The sequence below is a fragment of the Ictidomys tridecemlineatus genome, chromosome 5 (assembly GCF_052094955.1).
Source record: "Ictidomys tridecemlineatus isolate mIctTri1 chromosome 5, mIctTri1.hap1, whole genome shotgun sequence".
In the NCBI taxonomy this organism is placed as follows: Eukaryota; Metazoa; Chordata; class Mammalia; order Rodentia; family Sciuridae; genus Ictidomys; species Ictidomys tridecemlineatus.
This window is the reverse complement of record NC_135481.1, coordinates 173,339,273-173,354,654: the sequence shown is the minus strand read 5'-3', so window position 1 is coordinate 173,354,654 and position 15,382 is coordinate 173,339,273. Positions and strand designations below refer to the sequence as shown.

General features: G+C 45.6%; 1 protein-coding gene across 5 annotated transcripts in view; it reads left to right on the top strand.

Moving 5' to 3' along the window:
* Stk35 (serine/threonine kinase 35) overlaps positions 1-15,382 on the top strand; it is a 174,072-nt gene that overhangs the window by 73,809 nt on the left and 84,881 nt on the right. For 3 of the 5 annotated variants that reach the window (XR_013439594.1, XR_013439593.1, XR_013439592.1), the window contains exon 5: positions 1,424-14,478. The exons of the other annotated variants lie outside the window; for them this stretch is intronic. The gene's annotated coding sequence lies outside the window, so the exon portion shown is untranslated. The remainder of the gene's footprint in view (positions 1-1,423; positions 14,479-15,382) is intronic. 5 annotated transcript variants of the gene reach the window in all.

The following is a 15,382-nucleotide window of genomic DNA, read 5'->3' as shown; positions in this document are numbered from 1 at the left end:
ATTGGCATTGAGGGTATCATCTATACACTTACTCAACCCTCGTGGTTCAGATAATACCTTGAGGACATTTTTGACAGAGTTTGGACCTGAGAATTCCAGCCAATCTTATTTAGATCACAAAAGGCAGGAGGCCCCAGCTCCCATAGGGTTTGGATAAACATGGAGGATTGTAGCCTCAAGCACTAATCCCAAACAGAGCGGCCACAGTTTCTGATGAAGGTTGAGAAGGATAACCAGGAACACTGTGTGCCCAGGTCCACGATGGACTCATTAGGGGTGGGAGAGAATCTCTCTCTTTTTGGTGGTGGTGGAGAGGTACCAGGGAACTCAGGGGCACTCAACCAGTGAGCCGCATCCCCAGCCCTATTTATTTAATTTTTTTACAAATCAATGATTACTTTTTTATTTTTTAAATACATAACATCAGTGGAAAGGATTACAATTCTTATTAGACATATAGGGCATGATTTTTCATATCTCTGTATATAAAGTATGTTCATGCCAATCTATGTCTTTATACATGTACTTTGTTGTTTTTTTTTTGCATTACAATTCTTAATACACTTATATACGACGATTTTTCATATCTCTATTTGTATATAAAGTATGTTGACACCCAATTTGTGTCTTCCTACATATACTTTGTTTTTTTTTTTTTTTTAAAGAGAGAGTGAGAGAGGAGAGAGAGAGAGAATTTTTATTATTTATTTTTAAGTTCTTGGCGGACACAACATCTTTGTTGGTATGTGGTGCTGAGGATCGAACCCGGGCCGCACGCATGCCAGGCGAGCGCGCTACCGCTTGAGCCACATCCCTAGCCCCCTACATGTACTTTGGATAATGATGTCCATCACATTCCACCATCCTTGCTAATCCCCTGCCACCTCCCATTCCCTCCCACCCCTCTATCCCATCAAGAATTCATCTATTCCTCCCATGCTCCCCCACCCTACCCAACAATGAGTCAGCCTCCTTATATCAGAGAAAACATTTGGCATTTGTTGCGGGGGGGGGGGGGGGGGGATTGGCTGACTTCACTTAGCATTATCTTCTCCAACGCCATCCATTTACCTGCAAATGCCATGATTTTATTCTCTTTTATTGCTGAGTCCCCAGCCCTATTTTGTATTTTATTTAGAGACAGGGTCTCACTGAGTTACTTAGTGCCTTGCTGTTGCTGAGGCTGGCTTTGAACTCATCATCCTCCTGTCTCAGCCTCCAGAGCTGCTGGGATAACAGGTGTGCAACATCGTGCCCAGCTGGTGGGAGAGAATCCCAACAATCCTGTTCCCCACTTTCCCAGTTAAGGGTGACTGTGGCCTATTTCTGGCCAAGGGACCTACACAAAAGTTGGCCAGGTTGGGTATAGAGTGAGAGCCAGGACTCTGGAAACTCCTGTTTTCCCCTGTTGTCGTGAACATAGACATGATGTGATGCCGGTGTGGTAGCAGCCATCTCATTACCATGAAGGAAACATCAAGAGAATCAGAGTCATTCGTCCTGACATCGTTGAGCTGCTGAACCCAAACAGGCAGCCATCTGCTTCTGGCCTCGGTGTCTCAGGTAGACAAACCCCTCCTGGTCTACGGTCACTCGGGCCAGGCTTTCTGTTTCTTGTATTGAACACACATCCAACTGGTACAGAGGTAGAGGAAGGAAACTGCTGCCCACATGATTTGGCTTTGCTCCTGTTTGAGAATTACAGACAAATTCAGAGGACAATTTAACAGATGCCTAGAACCACAGGCTCCGCTCCAGCCTCGGTGGAGAGCAGGAGAGAACTGCCCAGTCTCATCACCCTGAGCACAGAGCAGCACCCCGTGAAGCCCAGAGGTAATGATGTGTCTCCGTCTCACCCACCGGCAGAGCCCCAGCAGCCAGACGCATCCAGGGATGGATACTGCCACATCAGCGGTGAGCTGGCTGGGACTGCAGCCCCCGGTCACCAACAGGGTCCCACGGGAGAAATGGGTGGCCCGAGGCATTTCCAGGCAAGGAAAACCAGCCCAGAGCAGGTAACCACTTCCTCACTTTGTGCGAAAACAGACAAGGTGAGACATTTGAGGGCTTTGTGTTCACATTAATGAAGTCCTCAAGCACGTATTAAGTACCTACTGTGTACTAGGTCCAATGCTGGGTGTCTGAGATGCTCTAACTCTGGGGAGGACAATAAACCATGGACACAAATAACTCCAACATAAGCCAAAGCGATTCCGGGAGTCTCACCAGAGGGCGGAGATGCGCTGGAGTCTTGGGGACAGAGATGCCTGACCATGCATTACCAGTGTCGGGGAGAAGGTCACTGGGCCCAGTCCCTCAGTGACTCTGAGAGCAGGTGTGATGTCAAGAGATAAAAATAAGAGGAAAAGGAGGAAAGGAATGGAGCTGTGCTGAGGGCAGGGACTGTTCCTTATCTATCCCTAGGACCTAGAACCTGCTGACGTCCCAGCCCCTGAGGGGTGTCGGGACTGGCACCCATTTCTGTCTGAATCCAAATCCAGGCTCGGTCCACCCACCGCACTCCACCGACTCCACCTGTCAATCAGGACACTCAGAAAACCCACCTGGAACGGACGGCACCAGAACAGGGGATTCACATGAGCTTGCACCCAGAGTCTAGATAAAGGGTCAAGTTAGGGTTGACTGCGTAGCTCCGATGGCACCACCCACCACCCGGGCACAGGGTCTTTTGACTTCACAAGGCCATCCGTGCTGCTAAGCTTCTCCCTCTGGCTCCCCCCAGTGGTGTCTCCATTCAAGGCCTGTCCACCGGGAACCAAGGCAAAGGCCGGGAGAGCTCTGGGAGCCGCGGGAGGAAGGGGAGACACGGCTTCAGTTCCCACACACCTCATGGGCCTGGGTGGGCCATATCCCTGTTATGCACAGAAAAAGACAACTTCCTGTTACATTCGATTTTTCAATGGAATATCAAATCCATTAAGATGAGAAATTTGAAAACTTAGTTCCTTCAACTTTCAAGTTCAACTTACCCTACTGTTCTCCCTGCACGTCTAGCAAATTTGAATAACCAAGGTTAAGGGAGATCTTGCAGTAAAGATTTTAAGCCTAAATTTAATGAACTTAAACATAAGTTTAATACAGTTGATGTCCTTTTTACATTCTGGAATTGCCTGTCTAGTAAACAAAGCCTTTGGAATACTTTAATAATGCTTGAACTACGGTGACTTTGAAGTCTGCTTAAATGTTCCAAATCAGTTAACAAACTTAATAACATCCCTTATGCTTTTTAATACAAAACCATGAATCTAAATCAATTATTTTCATTGGGATCGCACATCAATCTCTCAGATACTCCAGTATACCCTGTGCATCTTACATATGACACCTACTTACAAACACCTTCAATTAGGCCTTTACCAAAGCCACAAATGACTCAAATTGGGTGTATTATTTAATTCATTGTGTTTATGAACAAAATGATAAACTTCTTGGGGTTAAAAGACTCTCTGATTCAAAAGCACTTGTGTCAGCTTAGCTGGATGCTGCCCTGTCCCAGCGCACTGGGGACACGTGGGCTTGTGAACGACTGGGCCGGGGCCAAAGCACCTCAGGCCTGAGACATGCCGAAACCTACTTGACAGCTGAGATCCCAGAAATTCTGGACAGGTTGTGGCAGAGCAGCAATGACGGGGAAAGGGGCAGTGTATCAATCACGTAAGATATTGAAGGCTATCCTAAGGATTTTGAATCGCAAGAGTAATCTCTGGGAGGTTTTGAGCACAGGATTGATATTCTTCTTTCTCTAAGACACAGTTCTCCCCAGTGAGTTGAAGTCATCTTCCTGAGGCCTTTTGAGGAAGCTTGGTTTGAGCTTTGAAGAAGATCAGCACATGCCTTTTAATTTAATCCTAGATATTGTCCCATGGAGATATGATGCTTGATATGGCAATCATTTTGTGACTATGAGGAAGCTAGATGAAAACAATCTGACACTAAATAATGGCAAAGATGGAAATCTGATTTTTTTATTTCCATATTTTTTTACTGGTGTCTTGCAGTTTAACATGATGATTCATTGTTACATATTCCTACGTGCACACAATATAACAGTATACTTTGGCCAATGCCATTTCCCAGTATTTCACCCAGGGGAAATACTTCCTTTGAGGGAAGACACTCAAAGATGGAAAATTTTAAAACAACTTTGACATATAACTTACTCATAAAATTCATTCATCTAAATTCAGTGGTTTTAAGTGTATTCAGAGTTGTACAACTGTTGCCCCATAAATTTTAGAACTTTTCAATACCACAGAAACAAATACTGCCCATTAGGAGTCTCCCATATGTCATCTCAATGTGTCAGTCGCTCATTGTGGCCTAACAAACCCTGGGCAGCCATTAAATTACTTATTTCTCCATAGATTTGCCTTTTCTACCCTTTTCATATAGTGGATCATACTATAGGTGGTCTTGTGTGGCTGGCTTCCTTCACTAAGCATGTTTTCAAGATTCAACAATGTTGGAACCTGTATCAGTATTTTATTCCTTTTTTGTTGCTAAATAGTATTCTACTAGAGAACATAACACATTTTATTTATCTATTAATCAGTTGTTGGACATTTGGGTTGTTTATACTTCTTATCTGTTATGAATAATGCTGTGTGAACATCTGTGCAAAATTTTGGGGGTGTTTATGCATCTGCACTTCCCTTGGGTATTTCCCTGTAAGTAGAAATCCTGAGTCATAAGACACCTTTGTGTTCAATCTTTTCAGGAATTTTTCAGATTGTTTTCCAAAGTGACTGCACCATTTCACATTCCCACCAGCCATGTGTGAGGGTCCCAACGTCACCAGTACCTGATAGCACTTATTGTCTGTTTTATTAAGGCCATCGAGTGTGTGAGAACCGACCATACAGTTTAGATTGATGTTTTCCTAGTGCCTAATGATGGTAAGTGTCTTCTAACGTGCCATGGGCCATTTGTATACCTTCTTTGGGGAAATGTCTATTCATCCACGTCCTCTGCCTACTTTTAAACTGGGTTGTCTTCTGGGTGATAATTTTTCTTCATATATTCTGGATTCTGGTCCCTTATCAGATATATAATTGGCAAATAATTTTCCCAGTTCTCTGGGTTGTCTCTTCGCTTGGTTGTTTCACTTTGTGATGTCCTTGGATAAATAAGAGTTGTTAGTTTTAATGAAGTCCAATTTATCTCCTTTTTCCTTTGACACTTACACTCTTGGTATCACATATAAGAAATGTGCCTAACTTTAGTTCCTAAAGATTTCCTCCTCTATTTTTTTGTGAGTGGTATATTGAAAGCCCCACACATAGATTTGTGATCCACTTTAAGTTAATTTTGGTGGACCCTGTGAGGTGGGGCTTCGGCTCCATTCCTTTGCTTCAGGTTGTAGAGACTCTTCTTTCTCTTGTGTGAAGTGTCTTGGGGCCATTGTTGCAATGTGAGGGACTGTCTCTAAATTCTCAGTTCTGTTTCATCCATCCGTCTCTCTACGCTCATGCCAACACTGACTTTGCCTTGGCTACATCGCTGTGGCTTTGCCTTATGGTTTGAAATCAAGAAATGTGAGTTCTTTGATTTTGTTCTTTCTCGTGACTGCGATGGATCTTCTAGGACCCTTGTACTTTCATATGAATCTTAGGATTATACCTCTTCAGTTTCTGCAGAGGAGACAACTTGTGCTTGATAGGGATCCCATTCGATTTGTAGATCAGTTTGAGCAATGTTGTCATCTGAACAACATTAAGACTTTTAATTCATCAAGATAGTGTTGCTCCACTTTTATTTATTTATTATTTATTTATTTTTAGGATTTTAGACCTATTCCTAAGTATTTTTTTCTGACACTATTTGTAAATGGATTTTAAATGAATTCTATTTTTTACATTATCCATTGATGATATAAAAAATAGAATTGATTTTTTGTATGCTTCCCTTGTAGCTTGCACTTCTGCTGATTTTTCATTCACGGTAACAGTTTTGTGTGGATTTCTCAGGACTATCTACCTGCAAAATTATGTTACGGGCAAATATAGTTCTGACTTCTCCAGTCTAAACGTCTTCATTTCTTTTTCTTGTCTAATTGTTAACTCTGGGGTAGAAGTGGTGGATAGGAGTGTTGAGACTAGATCTCCTTTTCTCATTCTTAATTTTAGGGGGAAAGTATTCGGTCTTTCATTATCATATACAATGGCAAATGTGGGTTCTCCATAGATGCCCTTTATCAAGTTGAGAAAATGCTCTTCTATTTCTAGCTGGTTGATTATTTTTAACCACAAAATGGTGTTGCATTTCTGCAATTGCTTTTCTGCCTCTGTGGAGAAGATCATGTGGGTTTTGTCCTTTATTCTGAGAGTGTTGTATATACATGAATAGACTTCTGAATATTCACCCAGCCTCACATTCTTGGGATAAATCCCACTTGATCCATAGTTTATAATACTTTTTGTATGTTGCCGGATTCGGGTTGAAGAGATTTTATTGAGGATTATTACATCTGTGTTTCTGAGGGATATGGGTTTGTAGTTTTCTTTAAATATTTTTCAAGATTTTAATATCAGAGTAATACCAGCTTCATAGAATGAATTGGAAATGTCTCATTCTATTTTTTTTTGGAAGATTTTATGAAAAATTAATGTTAATTCTTTAGATATTGGCAGAATTCACCAGTCAGCACCTGAACTTTTCCTTGTGAAAAACTTATTATTTATTATTATTATTATTGGTACCAGGGACTGGAGCCAGGGGCACTTAACCACTGACCCACATCCTTAGCTCTTTTTATTTTTTGATTTTGAGACATTGAGTTACTTAGAGCCTTACTAAATTGTGATCCTTCTGCCTCAGCCTCCCGAGCTGCTGGGATTACAGGGATGCACCACCTCGCCCGGCTGATTATTATTAATTCAATATCTTTATTTGTATGGATGGATATATTCAAATTCTCTATTTCTTCTAGAAATGTTTCTGGTGGCTGTTTCCCAGGGTCTGTGCATCTCATCCGTCCACCGACTCTATGGGCGTACAGTTGTTCATCAGGTTCTCTTATAACACATTTTAATTTTGTAAGGTGGGTAGTGATGTCTCCTCTTATATTCCTCGTTTTAGGAATGAATCTTCTTTTACTCTTTGTCAGTCTACCTTAAGGTTTGTCATTTTTGTTGATCTTTCAAGGAATCAATTTTTGTCTCATCGATTTCCTCTTGTCTCTCTGTCTCTGTTTCACTCGTTTTCACTCTAATATTCCCTTCATTTTGCTTTCTTTTGTCTTAATTTGCTCTTTTTGTTTGTCTTGCTTCCTGAAGTGAAAGAGATTATTATTGATTTGAGGTGTGTGTGTGTGTGTGTGTGTGTGTGTGTGTGTGTGTGTGTGTGTGGTCTGTGGCTTGAACCCAGGGCATTCCACCACTGAGCTCCAGCTCTGGTCTGTTTTAATTTTTATTTGAGATCGGGGTCTTACTAAAGTGCCAAGGCCCCAAACTTGTGATCCTCCTGCCTCAGCCTCCTGAGCCACTAGGATTACAGGTGTGCACCACCACGTCTGGCTGGAGCTCTCTGTTCTTAAGGCCTCCCTCTTCCTCTGGGCAAAGTTTCTATATTGATTTTCCAGAGCTGGAGGTGGAGACAGAAGCCTGTTCCTCTTATAGTGACAAGCCTGCTTTGCAAATAGGGTGCTGGTGGGGGCTGCAGCCTCTGGTTTTCTCAACTTGACTCCCGTGATGTGGAAGCATCTGCCTTAGTAGCAAGCTGGAGCAAGCGTAATCAGGGCCTCAGTTCTCAGCCTTAAGTCTGGGTAGAGCTTTCACCCTACAAAGGGGTGCTTAGTAGAGGAGAGTAGCACCAGACCTCTAACTTCTTTTGCCTAAGATTTATTAGCCTCTACAATATGGAGACAAGTGGGCCAAGAATTTGTGGTGACCTGCCATTCTCTAGCCCTAACCTAGGAGCTAGGAAAAAAAGGAAATCTTTTGTGTTAGAAGGAAAATTCTTTATTCCCATGAAATCTAGCAGAGTTTATTTGAGCAAAGAAAAACAAAACAAAGTAAAATAAAACGACGAAGGAGTCAAATCTGACAGCTCCTAGGACCAGAGCAGATTCTGAGAACCCCCATCAACAGTGTGACTTGTCAACTTTTACAGAAAACCGAAATGAGATACGGAGACAACTTAATTGGTTAATTGGTTATAGAACCTCCTGCAATTAACTCAGGCTCAGCTCCTGTGACTCAACTTCACATTGGTTGATCGGCTGATACTTAGCGAAGGAGCCCAGTCCAAATCAATGGCCTCCCACAGATTTTATTTAACCTGTGCAGACGATCACGCTGAGCTGGGGCAGCGGCAGAGAGCCAGGCCATGGCGTAAGTGCTAAATATTTATTTGTTCACTTTATGTCTTTAAGACAATTTCCAGAGATTCAAAGTGACTGTTTAAAATAAATAAATAACTTTTACCAGTCATGTTTTCTTTTTTTTTTTTTTTTTTCTTTTTCACCGAGGAAAATCTACAAAGCTCCTCATATTGCCATTCCGGAAGTCCTTCCAAAGATGAAATTGGAACTCTAATTAGACAAAGCTGGAGAGTTCCTGCCTACCACTAGTTCTTTGACTTCTTGTTATGTGAGGTTTTGGGGGGAAAAATCTTTATTGTTGCACGTTTCTGTTACTTATAGCCAATAGCATCTCGATTGCACCTGAATTTCATTAAACCTGAACCAGGCTGAGTGTCCCCATTTGGAAAGGTGACATAAGCTAAGTCCTACTTTCCAATTCAAATACCTGTAACACTCTTGACCTGTTCATCTTTTGTTGACTGGCATATCTCTTTCACTAGACTGTGATGTCGAGACTCATGCATAACTGTCCTCTCTGTCTAGCTCTGGGCCTGGTGTTTAGGATACGTGTGAAAAATTTATGCATAAATAAATAGCTTTTGTCAGTATAGCCTAATTCACCCTTTAATCTGCCCCTACAGACTTCCAGACCCAATTTCAAATTTGCATCGATACCAGTCCTGATGATTTTGGCTGAGATGTCTGCTAACAGAGGGCTCAGCTAGAGTTTGAACCTTGCTTCTACCTCTAACAATTTCTAAATTTCCGTTTTTGGTCTGTTCAGTGGGACAACTGTACCGGTCAACATTAAATCTTATAGTAACATAACTGACATTATCGAATGTTCACTGGGTCAGACACGGTTCTAAACTCCACGCGTGTTCCCTGCTTTGACCCTATCATTAGTACTTTCATTCCCCTCGTCTAAAAATAAGAAATCTGAGGCACAGAGGGGTCAAGTAATTTAATTAAGGACCCATAGGAAGTAAGTGGTAAAGCTGAGATTTGAACCTTGGTTTGCAGCTCCAGAGTGCTTTCCCATTCCACATCTGTGTACATGAATTCAATATATGCATTCAAAACAGTTTGCCACAGACGCCTTTTTAAAGCAGCAATCCCATCGTGTCCCCTCCTTACCCATGGCTACTTCATTTGAAACACCTCAATGGCTCTACTCCATTCTTAGGCTCATGGCAAAATCCCCTGTTCCACTGCTGCTTTCCTGCTCGCCACTCTGGCCTCCTCTGTTCCCTCACATGCCCAGCCTCTCTGTCCTGCCACAGGACCCTTCCACATGCTGTTCCCTTTGTCCACAATGTGCTCCCCCTCATCTTCACCTCCTAACTCCTGCTCGTCCTTCACTTCCTCCCGGCAGCTCTTGCCATTATCCCAGACCAGATCAGCCCCGTCCGCTATAGAAAACGGGGGCACCAGGAACCTTCCCTTGGTGCACATTCATCTATTTCATTTATGTGATTACTTGTTGCTATTTGGACTGTAAGCTGGAGGCTGTCAGGGCCTTTGCCTGTTTGGGCTAATCCCCGTATCCCTCGTGTCCAGGTACCTAGTAGCACCTTATGTCTAGTAGGGGTCTGCTTTTTTTTTCTTTTTATCAAATGAATGACGAATGAGGGTTCTAGACGGCAGTCCCAGCTCCAAGGCAGCCGTCACTTTGGCCAGTGATGTCACAGGCCTTCTTCATTCATTCAGCTGAGACTCATCCGGTCCCTGCCTCACGCCTGGAATTACTCCAGCAGCTGGGGACTCGGTGGTAAGCAAGACAAAGTTTGTGCCCTCATGAAACTTACATTCCGACGTGGTGTCGTGAAGAATGTATAGTTTTAATAACACGAGGAGGAACAAAACTAAAATCCAGTGAGAAGAATGGGGTGGGTGTGGGTGACCGCTGTGGTCAGAGTGGACCAGGTGGCTTCTCTGATGGTGGCACCTGAACAGAGACCTGCATCCAGCCTCAGCAAACCCCTGCAGAGACCTGGGGACGAGCCTTTGAAGCAGGGACAGGGCCACCACAAAGGCCCCAGGGAGCCAGCTCCCCCACCCGAGGAGGGACAGGAAGGCCCTGGGATGGAGCCGTGAGTCAGGGCTCCCACAGGGCACCAGCAAGAGCCCAGAAGTGGGCAGCTGCGCACTCTGTTGCTGCAGGGAGATGGTGTCGGATCATCCCCGGAGATCCTGCCGGAAGCCTGCAATCTGACAACGGAGCCGGAAATGAGTGGGCTTCCGAGGACACTTGTACCCACTCACCAACACCTTTACGTGGGTCAAGCAGGCCCACGTTGTCACCCTCACTTAGGATGTCTCTATCGGAAAGTGCTTCTGGCTTTGGATTTATTGTTTGCAAAACAGAAGCAATTTTCCAATCCAACCTCCCCCTCTTCCACTCCTCTGCCTTAAACTAGGGGGTGTAGAAGGAACCGGAGGAGGAAACTAGGAGATTAAGAACACCCGCCCACCCCTGAGATGACCCAGCTTGATGACCCAGCTGGGGGATCGTCACACCCGAGCAAGCATCGGCAGCATCTAGCACAGATGGCCACCATTTCCACCGGCCTGGGGCAGGGCCTGAGAATGTGCCTGTTATCAAGGTCCAGGGCCAATTTCGAGAGTCCCTCCTCCATCAGTTTCTCTTGAACTCTTCACTGGGGTGAAGTGCCCTCTGGGACATGCCTCGTAGCACATGTTGGAACAGCTTTCAGGAGTTTCCCACTTTTCTTCCTGGGGTAAAGCAGAGGGTGAGACAGGTACGCAGAGTCAAGGGTCTGGTCCGGGGCCTGGCTCAGACCCCCTTAATTCGCTTGTTTCATGGATGAAGGAGCTGGCCCAGGGAGACAGCAGGCTGTGTCCTCTTCCTCTGTCCCCAACCGTAGTGTGAGCTCAAGTGAGCCCCTTTCCTCCGGACCTCAGAGCTCTGCTGGGAAAAACAAGGTGGCCAGGCTGGCTCCCCTGCCCCTCACAGGCTCTTCTTTCAGAGACTCGGTGAGCTCAGAGGCAATGCGATTATGCTGTCGCCAGCATACCGCCTGGCATAGAACTGGGACCCCTGAGTCCCCCTGGGGCCACCTCCCTTGCACTCACATGCAGGTGTTTGCACACCCTACTGAGGCTTGAAATGACCCTAAATTTCCTGTGTTGAAAAGCTTCATCCCCAGTGCAAACCTCTGAGAGGTGATTAGACCATGAGAGGTAATTCTGCCACCCGAATGGAGGAATGTCATCATCAAAGCAGTGGGTTGGTTATTGCCCGAGTGGCTTTGTTATAAAAATGAGTTCAGCCCCTCTTGCCCTTCCACCTTCTGCCATGGGACCACTCAGCACAGTGGCCCTAACAGATGCTGGCACCGCGCTCTGGACTTCCCAGAATCATGAGCCAAGTAAATGGCTGTTCTTTATAAATTGCTGGGTCTCAAGTATTCTGTTACAAGAGCCGAAGATGGACGAAGATGGACCCCATGTTTGTCTAGAACTTGCTCGATGCCAAGGAACTTTAAATGTCCGGGCCAGGTTCGGCATATCTAGACATTCCTCCTGTTCTGCTCCCCAGCTTCTGCTCTTAAGAGTGCTGGTGTCACCAACGTCAGGTTCTGAAACTCATCCTATGGAAAACTTCCTTCTCAACTGCAGGACGTTGAGAGGCTGCAGACATAATGGGGAGGGTTAGCCAATAAAGGGAAGGGATATGTGTGTCTTCTCTGGGAATAGGCAGAGATCTTCCAAGAACTGGGTGCCACCTCTTCTTCACTCTCTCTATGGTCGCGTGTTTCTGGTCATGGCAGCCGGTAGGTGTCCTTAGCTTTGAGGGGGAGGAGAGAGACAAGGCAAGTCTAGGTCAAATCAACCCTGTATGATAATTGTGGACAAAACACTTCTCAAGTGTCCCTCTTGTCTACAGGCAGAGCTGAGTAGCATCTGACCCAAAGGTTAAGGCATCAGACACAAGATAAAGATACCCAGCCTTTTCCTCCTGTTCCAGCCACCCATTGGACATCTCCAGGCTCAAGTGAAGGGTCAGTGTTTTCATCAAAAAGTGGCCTTCAGGTCTCAGACAGGTAACCCAGGCCATCTTTACCAGCTTAACTCACATGTCAGGTGTTATCTGCAGCAAATCTAGTGGGAGATTAATAATGCATTGCCCAGCTGTGTGACCTCCAAAATCAGTGATTTAAGTCCACTAAGAGCAAGTGAAGCCAGAGGGCTGATTTAGATGTCTCCTTGGTAACACTAGCTTATACATCTCCCCAAAGGTCTCCCAACCAGCCCTCCCTCCCAACCAGAATCCCAGACAGCAGCACCCCCTCCCTGCCTGCCTCCTTTAGCATTTTGAGAGGCTGTTTAGCTTGATGGTTCAGAGACCCTGGTCTAGATATCCCAAACCTGGCCTGGCCATTTAAAGTTACATGGCATGGAGCAAGTTCTAGACCTTCCTGGGCCTCCGGTACATCCCAGGAGTCTTCTCTGACCTCAATTTATACTGCTCTATTTCCTGATTGACAATATACAGTTATGATATAGCAGAAGATAATAAGGGCTCCCTCCTCATGGATTTGCTAGGAGGATTCGGGGAGTTCTCCTGTCCTCAGAAGAGAGCCTTTTACATGGAGTTATTCTTAGCTCTGGTTCTCGGGAGGGTTCAGGGATACGAAACTCTCCTTATCTCTACCCAAAGTAGAGTGGACAGCCTTTATCAGAATCAACTGGGTACTTTTAAAAAATGATGATTTCTGCTCCCCTCCCCGGACTTCCCAGATTATGATCTGAGGGGCCTGGCGAGATTTGCCTTTTTTCCCATTTGTCATTGCTTCTGGGGACTTTCTGTAGAGTGGGTTAGAGAAGGAGCGCTTTGGAGTGGGGCGAGTCCGAGTTTGAATCCACAGCATGCACTCGGCTGGGGCCAGGGAGGCTTGAGCAATGCACTTCCCCAGGACCCTGGGGAGCCCCGCATATTGACCTGGGACAAAAGGTGCAGACACCAGCTGCCAGGCCAGTGAGCACAGGGTCCCCTGTTCCCCCATCCTTAGCGTCCGCAAAGTGCTCCTCCACCCTCCAGGTGGAGATCCTGCCAAAGACTGGCACCTCCTCACTACTGAGTCCCATCCATCAAACGTGGCCCTACTCCTCTGCTCCCACCCTGCAGCCCTGGTGACTAGCACCCAGCGTGTGAGGCCCCGGGGAAGAGCCAGCGTGGGGGAACAGCTCTGAGGTTCTAGGGGAAACAGAAGGACAGAGTCATTTTACACAGGTAACTTCCTGCTCTGAGTACCTCTGACTGCAAAGTGTGCTTTCTTCGTGGTTGAACACTAATTACTCTTTGGAAGCTATCTGTAGAAGTGTATACCACCAAGGTCAAGGGCTGGGTCTAAGACAAATTACATGAATAAATTAATTAATGGTGATGAACTGAGAAGTGAACAGGTGGAAGTCCCTCACCCGAGGAAAGAACGCAGCCCTACTAAGAGGTGGGCAGCAGGATGCTCTGTACCCAAACGGCATCTGGACCCCCAGAAGGGAGAAGCTCTCTTCTTCCTGCCCTCTCTCGACCCTTGCCTACTTAACCATCTGCCAGGCTTAAAGGCTTTTAAAAGGTGAGAAACCCAAATCTGTCTTTGGCAAACTCTCTTATTTTTCTTTTGTGTCCTGGTGGATGCTCTATTTGAAAAATTCCATTCTAGTCTTAGGCTACTCCATGCAAAGGAGGCTTCCCCCATTTTCATAAGGTAATAGTATGCACTTTATATGATCTTAACTTTTGTAGGGTGCTTTATAGATTACAAAACACCTGCATCCTCTAGCTCCCCATGCCCAAGTGTGAGACTCTCTGCTCTCTCAGTGCCCTGCACCAAAGCTCAGCTGGAGAGAGAGAGCTCTAGCAAAATGGCACTGAATGGACCGTGTCTGAACTGAGCCTGCAACAACAACCCGGGTCCTTCTTTGATCGTAGGAAACTGAGGGATGACAAAGCCCGTTCATGGATCCAGCCACCAGAACCCGGATGTGGAAGTCAAGTCTCTGATGATCTATGCTGGAAAAGGGCATCGGGGAAGACTGGCATTAGGAACACAGAATGGGGATTTGCAGGAGAATGAACGAGGTGGTATCAGAAGGATTTGCTTCGAATCGGGTCCTGCAACCTGGCTAAGGTGCGTGATCTCTAAGCTTCTCATTACCCATCTGTAAAATGGGAATCAGGGAGGCTAGAGCTATTCAGATGGGATCACAGGTATAAAGCACTTGTCTCACAGGAAGGGACTAGTTGATGTTAGCGGCCTCCTTGTCCCCCAACCATGACCCCCACGCCTCATCCTCTTTCATCCCTGCCCTTTCCAACCTCACACGGGCTTTGCGGCTTGATGAGCACATTCTTCACGCCGTACTGCCACGAGTCAAAGGACACGCAACAGTTGCCAGATTTTGTAAGACAAAAAGACCTCTCGACTTCTCAGTTGTAGTCTTCCTGGCACACTCTGGCTGGTTTCCTGAAGCATGAGTGACACAACTGATTGCCACTTCACAAAGAGGAGGTGGTAAAGGGAAGTGGATGCAGAATTTGTTAAAGAGCGAGCTTTTCAAATGTCAGTGACTTAGCACCAGGGGGGCTGCAGGCGAGGGGCCCATTGGGATTCTGCTTCTGGAAACTTCTGCGCCATCATCTTGCTGATTAAATGCTGCATTTCATCCCACTCCATATCTACTGATGCTTCAGCGTGACACTCGGAATCCAAGTAGTCTTAATTGGCTCAGATGGTGGCTCCAAGCACGGCACCCGCTGGGGCTGTTGATATTAATGATGGACTTTAATCAGGAGCAGCATGAAAAGAGCATAGCTCCGGAGACGGACAGGCCAGGTTCATTCTCCGCAGGACCTTGGGCAATACTGGGCTTCTCTGAGCCTCAGTTTCCCAGTCTGCAAAGGGGGTTATGCTTGTGACTATCTAAAGCCAGTGCAGGGATAAATGAGGTTAGATGTGGAATATGGGCTGACTCAAAAAGGCAGAAAATTTTGACCATAAGCCACTGCATTCTTGCTCACAATTTTCATTATGC